Below are 9,025 nucleotides of genomic sequence, written 5' to 3'. Positions count from 1 at the left end.
AGTAGAGCCCAAGGTTTCTACTGATTATGACAAATGAGGGAAACCATTGAGCCTAAGTTCCTTTGAGTCTGGCTTACTTCACTTAATATGATTTTTTCTAAGTCTTTCCATTTCCTAACAAATGGGTCGATGTTGTTCTTTCTGACAGCAGCATAGAATTCCATTGTGTACAAATACCACAACTTGTTGATCCACTCATCAACTGAGGGACATCTAGGTTGGTTCCATATCTTTGCTATGGTGAACAGTGCTGCAATGAACATTGTTGTGCTAGTGGGTTTAGTATACCCTTGTTTCTGGATGGTTGGGTAAATGCCAAGTAGTGGAATTGCTGGGTCATAGGGGAGTTCTATGTTTATCCTTTTAAGGCACTGCCACACTGCTTTCCATAGTTGTTGAACGAGTTCGCACTCCCACCAACAGTGTAGTAGTGATCCCTCCTGGCCACCTCTCCTCCAGCATCTGTTGTCATTCGTTTTCCTGATCCTGGCCATTCTAGCTGGAGTGAGGTGGAATCTTAGAGTTGTTTTGATTTGCATTTCTTTTATGACCAGAGATGTTGAGCATTTCTTCATGTGTCTATAGGCCATTTTTGTTTCTTCTTCAGAGAAGACTCTCTGTAAGTCTTTGGCCCATTTTTAATGGGATGGTTGTTACTTTGGAGGTTAGTTTTGAAGTGATTCAATTTTTTGAGTTGTTGATATATTTTAGATATGAGGCCTTCCTTTGTCCATTGTTTGGTTGGTGAAGATCTTCTCCCACTCTGTAGGCTTCCTGATTAGTTTACTAGCTATGTCCTTTGCCATGCAAAAGCTCTGCAGTTTAATGCAGTCCCACTTATCCAGCCTTTCTCTGATTTGTTGTGATTCTTGGTCCTTATTAAGAAAGTTTCGACCTGTGCCAAGGAGGCCTAGTGTATCTCCTATTCCTTCCTGTAAAGTTTTCAGTGTGTCAGCTTTTACCTCCAGGTCTTTGATCCATTTGGAGTTAATTCTAGTGCAGGGTGACAAAGAAGGATCCAACTTTGGTTTTCTGCAGGTGCTTAACCAGTTCTGCCAGCTTGTTGAAGAGGCTGTCTTTCTTCCATTCTATTTTTTTGGCTCCCTTGTCAAAGATTAGGTGGCCATAGGTCTGTGGTTTAATATCTGGGTCCTCAGTTCTATTCCATTGGTCTTCAGTTGGCCTCACATTTCGATCCTTCAGATCTCAGCCTCCTGAGTAGCAACAATTATAAGAATAACCCAGGAGCATCTGGTCTTATCCTTTATAAATGTCCCTTAAATTCAGATGACTTCAGATTGGAAAACATGACATTCTACAGTGGCCTCAAATATGTGGGCAACAAAGCACAGGAACATTACCACTGACCGGGACAGATAACAGATACAAAATATCTTTGTCACTTCTGGCAGGTATTTCTACTTAACTTGGGAAAAAAAAAGAGTTCTGATTTCACAGCATCTTCAGAGCTAGAATTGTGAATTAGAATATTATTTACTTTCTTCTTTTTCTTCCTACACCATTTCCTACCCTCTTTTCTTCTTTACTAGAATGTGTTATATAAGGTTCGCTTCCTTTCCAATCTCAAATCAATAAAGAGAATGATTCTATGACAATATGATTGGGAAAACTTTTAGATAAAATGATTTCTTAACTACAGCAACTTTTTAAAAAGAACTTGCTTTGTAAGTAAAGAGAGAGAAAGTGAGGCATAGCATTATTTGACCATGGAAAACCATGGTAGCCTTTAGAGACAATTTCTGCCTCCTGTGCATCCATAGAGTGAGTCCCTCTCTGTACCTGGCTCATTTTTTTATCATCTTCTCCTCTTCTACAGCTTCAGGCTTGCTCCCAAATATTAACTTGGGAACATTAGCAAAGGCTCAGAGATCTCTTTTATAATGATGCAAATCAATCCTTAGATTTGCCCCCTCCCCAGCCTCATATTTTAGAGTTATTTTGCTGATGGTGTGTTCAACAGTATTTTAGAACAATAAAAATTTCTTTTTTAAGGTAAAAGTTGATTTGTATCTACTGATCATTTAAATTGTGTCTGTTTGAAGTGACTGTCATGTTACAAACTGGCATGTAGCATTTTCATATACAACTTATCATCAGAAAAAGGAGATAAGACATTCTAATGTGGATTTAGCCCCATGTTTTCTGTTTTCTAAGTAATGAATTTAAACCCCTATACTAGAGCTTAGTATCAATTGTGGAATCAGTACCTTTTTAACTATATGTGAGGAACACAGATACAAACAGTGGGAGAGAGATGTTTCAAGAAAATAAAATAAGGGGCCAGGAACATGGCCTAATGATAGAGTGGTTACCTACAATGCACAAAGGCCTGGGTTCCATTCCTTGGTACTGCATATACAGAAAAAGCCAGAAGTGACGCTGTGGCTCAAGTGGTAGAGCTCAAGTGATAGTGAGAAAGCCCAAGGAAACTGCATAGGCCCAGAATTCAATTGCCAGGACTGGCAAAAAAATAAATAAAATAAAATAGATCATCAAGAAAAGGGAATAACAGAATCTGTTATTAGTTGGTTGGTTAAATACAGTATTGCCTAAAAAGTAAAATATCTAGTTGACCATAGTAATTTTGAAAACAGACTTTACATCCTTGTGGCTTATGGGGTTACAAGTGTCAAAAATAGGAACTGTCAGATACCCTAAGGCCTAACTTGGGAAGACGTACATTTGGTCTCTGCTATATTCAATTGGTCATATGAGGTAGTAGTTGGTGAGCCCAGGTATCTGATGAGAAAATGGCATAGCAGCAGGCATGTAAGGAAGGGAAGAATCCTCGTGGCCATATTTGTAAACAACCTGTATACATGTTGGACATATGAAAATTGAAAAGGCTTTTTGTCCCTCACACGGACCTCGCCTGTAACAAGCCTACAGCAGGAGCTTTTCTTCATGTGTTCTCTAGCAAAGTACCTGAAATCTCTTTAAACCTTAGTAGTCTAAGAGGTCCCAAAGGAAACCTCAGTGATGTCTTTAATTTTTTAAATTCTGGTTGAGTGTCTGTTGGCATGCCCATTGACTGCTTAAATTTCTTCTGTTGGTACTAATTGTATGTACATATCCTTTGTTATTGTAAAAATTAAAGAGTGTTTAAAAGCTGTTTTAAAATGTAGCATTGGCATAGTGGTAGGTGCCTGTAATCCTCACATTCTGAAGGCCAGCTTGGTCTACATAGGAAGAAAAAGCCAAGTGCACTGTGGGGCATGGGGGGAAAGGAGTGGGGACAGAGGAGGCAAGAAGAGTGGACTCAAATGATACAACATCTGACTTGCAAGCATGATGCCCGAGTTCAAAACCCCAACCTGCCAACCGCATACGTAAATTTAAAACAGCAGCAACAAAACAAAGTGATGGGATTCTTTCCTATTAATTCAAAGGAATACATTTGATCAGATCTGCCTAATGGGTTGGGTTGTCTCCCACACCACTGTACCTGGCCTTTCTCTCCAGGTGGAAGGGAAGCATACTCCTGATCTTCCCCCACTGTCCACCTTCCCCCTGCCATTGTTCCCCCCCATTCCCTCCCCTTCCCTTCCCTCCTCCTACCACATCCACCCCTCCTACTTTCTTAAAGGCCTGAGCTTTGAGGATTGCCAAATCTAATGCCCTATCACCATGGGGTTGGCTGTCTAACTGACAGCACTTGGAGATAACTTGGTGAACACCCTCAAAGTTTTGAGCATCCCGTGTGGGCACTGTCCCATGTTAAGCCAAGGATGGCCTGTCAGGTTTTTTTGGTTTTTTTGAAGCTGAGATAAATTCTTTTTTTTAAATTTACGTTATTGTTATTGTTCACTTTTTATCAAAAATGCATTGCTTCGCATTTCTGTTACAAACTCATCCTATCTGCAGTGTGTGACTTACTCTGTTTCTGACATAAGCATGACCTATACCCATTCATTCCACCACCTCTGAGACATTAGACACCCCCAGTGCACATCCTTCTATGTGCTCTGCCACTCTAGTGGCCAGGGTGCATTAGTTTACCTTGTACCTGGTTCACCTGGATTCTGAATTCTCTCCTAGGTAGAAAAGCAGGGAAAAAAAAGCCAGAGGAATGGGGGCCAGGCTAACCTTAGGCCTTCTAATAAATGAAAGGGAAGGTAGGAGAAAGAGAGAGAGACAGAGAGACAGAGACAGAGAGACAGAGACAGAGACAGAGAGACAGAGACAGAGAGGAGGGGGGAGCCTGGTAGGTTCATTGTGGTATGTATTTGATGGTGAATCATGTGAGATGCTGGTCATGCCTGAGTGTCAGGAGTTGAACTCAGGCACTGGAAAGAAACCACACTCACATTTTTCAATCTCTCTGTCTCTCTCTCTGTCTCTGTCTGTCTGTCTCTGTCTCTCTCTCTGTCTGTCTGTCTCTGTCTCTCTCTCTGTCTCTCTCTCTCTCTGTCTCTCTCTCTCTGTCTCTCTCCCTCTTGTTACCCTGCATCTGCTTTATTGTTTGTGAGTTTGGACAGTCTCTCTGCCCCTTCCCCCACATCTGGTGAAGAGTTCCCTTCTTGAGCCTCTGCCAAACCACACCCTGGGCTCACTCCAAAATCTGATTTCATGCTCCAGTGTGCCATGACAGTCCCCCAGGCTGAGCCCATCTGGCTGCAGTTTACAGTTTCCAGACTTCCTAGAAACCCAACTGCCTCTTTCCGTACATGTCCTGCAGGCAGACACACACACCCAGTGCATCTGGACAGTCTGTGAGCCTCAGGTTGTAAACTCTTTGCTGGGGACTTTCTCAGGAGTAAGGTCTAGGAGCCTAGAGGTAATTCCCACACCCCCACTGGGGCTCGGGTGCTATTTCCAGTCTGCTCAGTTACCCAAGTCTTGACTATTCCTTGACTTTCCAATACTGATGGGCTATGATTTACGCACAAGAAGGCAGAGTACAGTGTTCCAACTTTTCTTTGCAATCGTATTGGATACCTGCCCCATGAACACGTGTTGATGTCACCGTGTGCTTGCCAACCTTTGTTTCAGCAGCTTTGCCCATTAACCTGCTGTGCCATAATTCCATTCACCTCTTTCCTTTGGCTCCCTCTTGTCTATTTTGAAGCTGCAACCTTGAGTGAGCATTTGAAAATGTAAAATCAATCATCACTCCTCTTCACCTGTCACTCAAAATCACACATGGTAGCCCCGTTAAATAACCACTAAGCCTGGTAAGCACTGCCTTAGGAGAACCCCAGTGAACAAGAAGGCTGTGGTTTTGTCTTCCTGGAACTCACATCTGAGAAGGGAAGGAGCCAAGGATATGAAGATGACCAAATAATTGTACAAATGCCAGAATATCGCAAGTTGACTTCAGGATGTGGCTGTCCCATCCCAAACCACAGGATTTCTTGATGTGGTTCTTGTAGTCCCAGCATGCTGGGCCTGTGCTTAGAGTATCATACCAGGTCACCTTCCCTGGCTTCCATTTCTGGTCCTCAGACCCCTGAAGAACCCTTTTCCTTCTTCCTTTATCATTTTCTCCATGAATACCTCCTTTCCTTTTTCAGTGAATCAGTACATCCCTTCCTGCAGGAAGTCTTCCAATAGGACCGAGAAGAAAAATCCCTGTGAATCCATCTTCCTGTGCAAATCATTAACCTAAGGTGGGTCAGAAAATAATCTAAGCAATAAGATGATAGAAATCTTTGAGACTGTCATAGAAATGGGGCAAGGGAGAAAGTAAGAGAGGCTAGGATGGGAGAGAGGAGGAAGGAAATATGGTAAGGAAGGGACAGGAGTTCACTGCTACGGACGCATGAACTACCTACCATTCCTTCCACCTTTTCTTCTGCATTTCTTGGCTACCTACTGCATAGTGAATGAATTATGGAGTGGTCTCTGCTATTTGTAGGCTGACAAGTAGGAGGCTTTAGGGAATAAACTCCTTCCCTTATCCTAGATGACGTCTAAGCTTATAAAGGGAATTGGGGAGGTTGAAGTTTTGTTTTTATGCCACAAGTCTATGTCCATTGTCCATGATGCAAAGGAAAAAGAAATAGCCATGGTGTGGCCTGGTGTCAGCCAATGCACATTACTGAACAAAATTACTGATTCTACACACACACACGCACACACACACACACACACATACACACACACACACACACACACACACACACCATAATTCACAGAAGAGGCAATTATTTACCTTTTGCAGTATATACTTCTACATGCCTCGACAAACACTTATGGCTGTGTAATGACCCCACAAGAAAAATACAAAATTCCAAGTGAATTCATTCTTGTGTTTCCAAGTGAACAACCATGCCCTTTCCTCTAGGAAGTCTCTCTGGAGATGTGCAGGTGGAAGAGAAGTCCCCTCACCCCTAAAATACCCCCTCAGGTGAATTAATCAAGATGCATTGGACTGACAAACTGATGTATTGAATTGAAACCCCTTTGTAATAATTTTTAAAAGTTTTTTCTATGACAGTTCTTTGTAGTCAGCCTCTTTCCCACTTCCCACCTAGACCTGGCAGCCTTTGAACTATTTCCTGTCCCGCTGGGTTTCTTCTTTTCAGACTGTCATACATAAGTGAAATCTTACCATAATTAAATTAAATCATCATTATTCATTCTTTTTTAACCTAGATCTGTAATACATTTCTCCCACTGTCATTTACTGCATTTTTCTCTCATCACCTTTGCACCAGAATATCTTCTTTGGAGAGAACAGAAAGATACCAAAATTTTCTTTGGCATCACAGTATCTTCCTGCTTCTCTACATCATGGGCACAGCCTTTTACTAAGAGAGGGTTCCAGAAGAGCTCTTGCCCTTGCTCTATCCACTATAATTTTGGTAGTGGTTTGTCCCTTCCCTCCCTAATCCCACCACTCTGGGAGCAGCTTGCTGGCCTGCAGGGTTAATATGACCATGAGATGTGAGTGTGATCCCCAACATAGAACAGAACTTTCCCTCCTTTTTTCTTTCATGACTGCCCTAACTGTTGCTTCCTCTTCAAACATAGCAGGAGAACTTGAAGGCTTGAAAGAAGTCTATGCATGCAAGAGATTTAAGCTCAAATTCCTTCATGACTGTCATCTAGAATGTTACACAGTTTTGGGGAAGCAGCAGTTGCCCTAAGCTTTAAAAGACTCAACCTACTGTTTAACATGAGAGTGCAAAGATGGTGCACCAGGTCATTCTGCCCATGCTGTCCTCTTCCTGCCTCTTCTAAGGCTCAGGGGACACAAATTGAAGTTGTATATTTTGACAAGACACCAGTTGAATGACTTGCCATTTGCCATTCCTTTTTACCAAGTGCACAGGCAGCTAGTCACAGATCTCTTAAAATGTTTGGGTCTATTCAGACTTTGCTCTATTCACACTGGTTGAAAACTGGCACTTTCAATTGTGTTTCTTTGAATGCGCAGGTATACTTTTGGCTTGTCTCCACTGATAAGTTCTTGACAGTGTACTTCTCAGATGGCAGACAGAAACTATTACCACTCATGGCTGCTGGCGCCTCCGCTACAAACGAGATAAGGCTTTCTTTGTAATCAAACATATGTACTGTACTTTCAACAGTATGTCACCCTCCCACAATGGTGAGCAGATCATCTGACACTGATGCTAGGAAGTGTAATGAAAATAAATGAAGTGCTCTGAGCTTCCTGAATAGTACCTGTTTTAGGGGAAGACAGACAAATGACAACCCAGCCACTGTGGCTTCATGAAGCTGTGAGATGTTAAAGCAAGTATGTAATAACTGTTCCTTACACTTCTTGAGGGTTTTATTATGGTGTAGATGGTTCTTGGCATAGGTTTTTGACTCATGACTTTCCAACTTCACAATGGTACAAAGACAATAATCAGGCAATAAAAACTATACTTTGGATTTTTGAATTGGATCTTTCTCCAGGCTGGTGATATACAGTTCTGTACCAGGTTTTTCCTCAGGTAGCTCCCGGCCAGCCATGTGAAGAGGAAGGAACTGACACTCTGAGGTGGGCTGTGTTACTATGCTGGGATGTTGAGTACATGTATCACATGCATTTTCCATCATTGTATAGTTTCAACTAACAATGGGTTTTTTGAGGCATAAATTATTAGAAATAGTGGAGTATTTATATTTAGACAAGTTTGGGCTGTGAAGATAAACTCTGGTTTATTGTTTCATATATCACTCTAATACTTACTCTTCTCTTCCCTTTCCTACACCTCCTAGGGTCTGCTTCCTGACAAAGATAGGCAGAAAACAATTCAAACAGAACAATGGTACTTATACAGTATGACTCAGTAAACTAGACTTTACACTAGAATAGTCACCCAGAAAGATCAACCAGAGAGTGGGAAAAATAAGACCAAGTCTACACCTCTCCTGTCTGCTACAGGACAATAATTCTTGTTAGGAAATGGCTATTCTCAAGTTCTGGGGCTCCGAACATATAGGAAAACAGCCACTTTAGGTCTCTGAAGGCCAGTATCATGGCTTAATGCCAGAAAAGTCATGGCTGATCGTGTCTGTCATGGGGATAAACACAGAAAAGTAATTTCTCAGGTGAACAGCACTTCAAATCACTTGAGCAGAAGATATGAAGCTGCCCACCTTGAATGGAGAGTCTACAGGGAACAGAAATGATCCTGGGACAGATTGGCAACAGAGCTATTGCTGGCTTCAACAAGAGTATAAGGAACTACTGTTATAATCAAAATATATAACTCCTGGATCCCCAAACCCCAGCCCATAAAAGCTACTTCACTCCCTTGACAGATATCCCAGTAATACCCTTATCTTATGCCCTTGGGGGTCTTCCTGGAATATAGCTCTGCCACACATGGCAATGGAATTAGAGCACATCCTTCTAGATTTGTTTTCTTATAGAAGCTTTCTTGGTTACTAAGGGAGAGAGAGAAAAGTAATAATAATTTGATACTTAAGATTATATGTTCTGGAGATGCTGGTTTCATGTCTCAAAATAGCCTTCAAGACACTTTTTTATTGTATTTTATTTTTGAGGTAATGTATAGAGGGGTTACAGTTACACTCACCAGGT

This window comes from Megascapheus bottae, chromosome 18, assembly GCF_031878675.1.
Source record: "Megascapheus bottae isolate mThoBot1 chromosome 18, mThoBot2.hap1, whole genome shotgun sequence".
NCBI lineage: Eukaryota > Metazoa > Chordata > Mammalia > Rodentia > Geomyidae > Megascapheus > Megascapheus bottae.
This window is presented reverse-complemented; position numbering follows the sequence as displayed.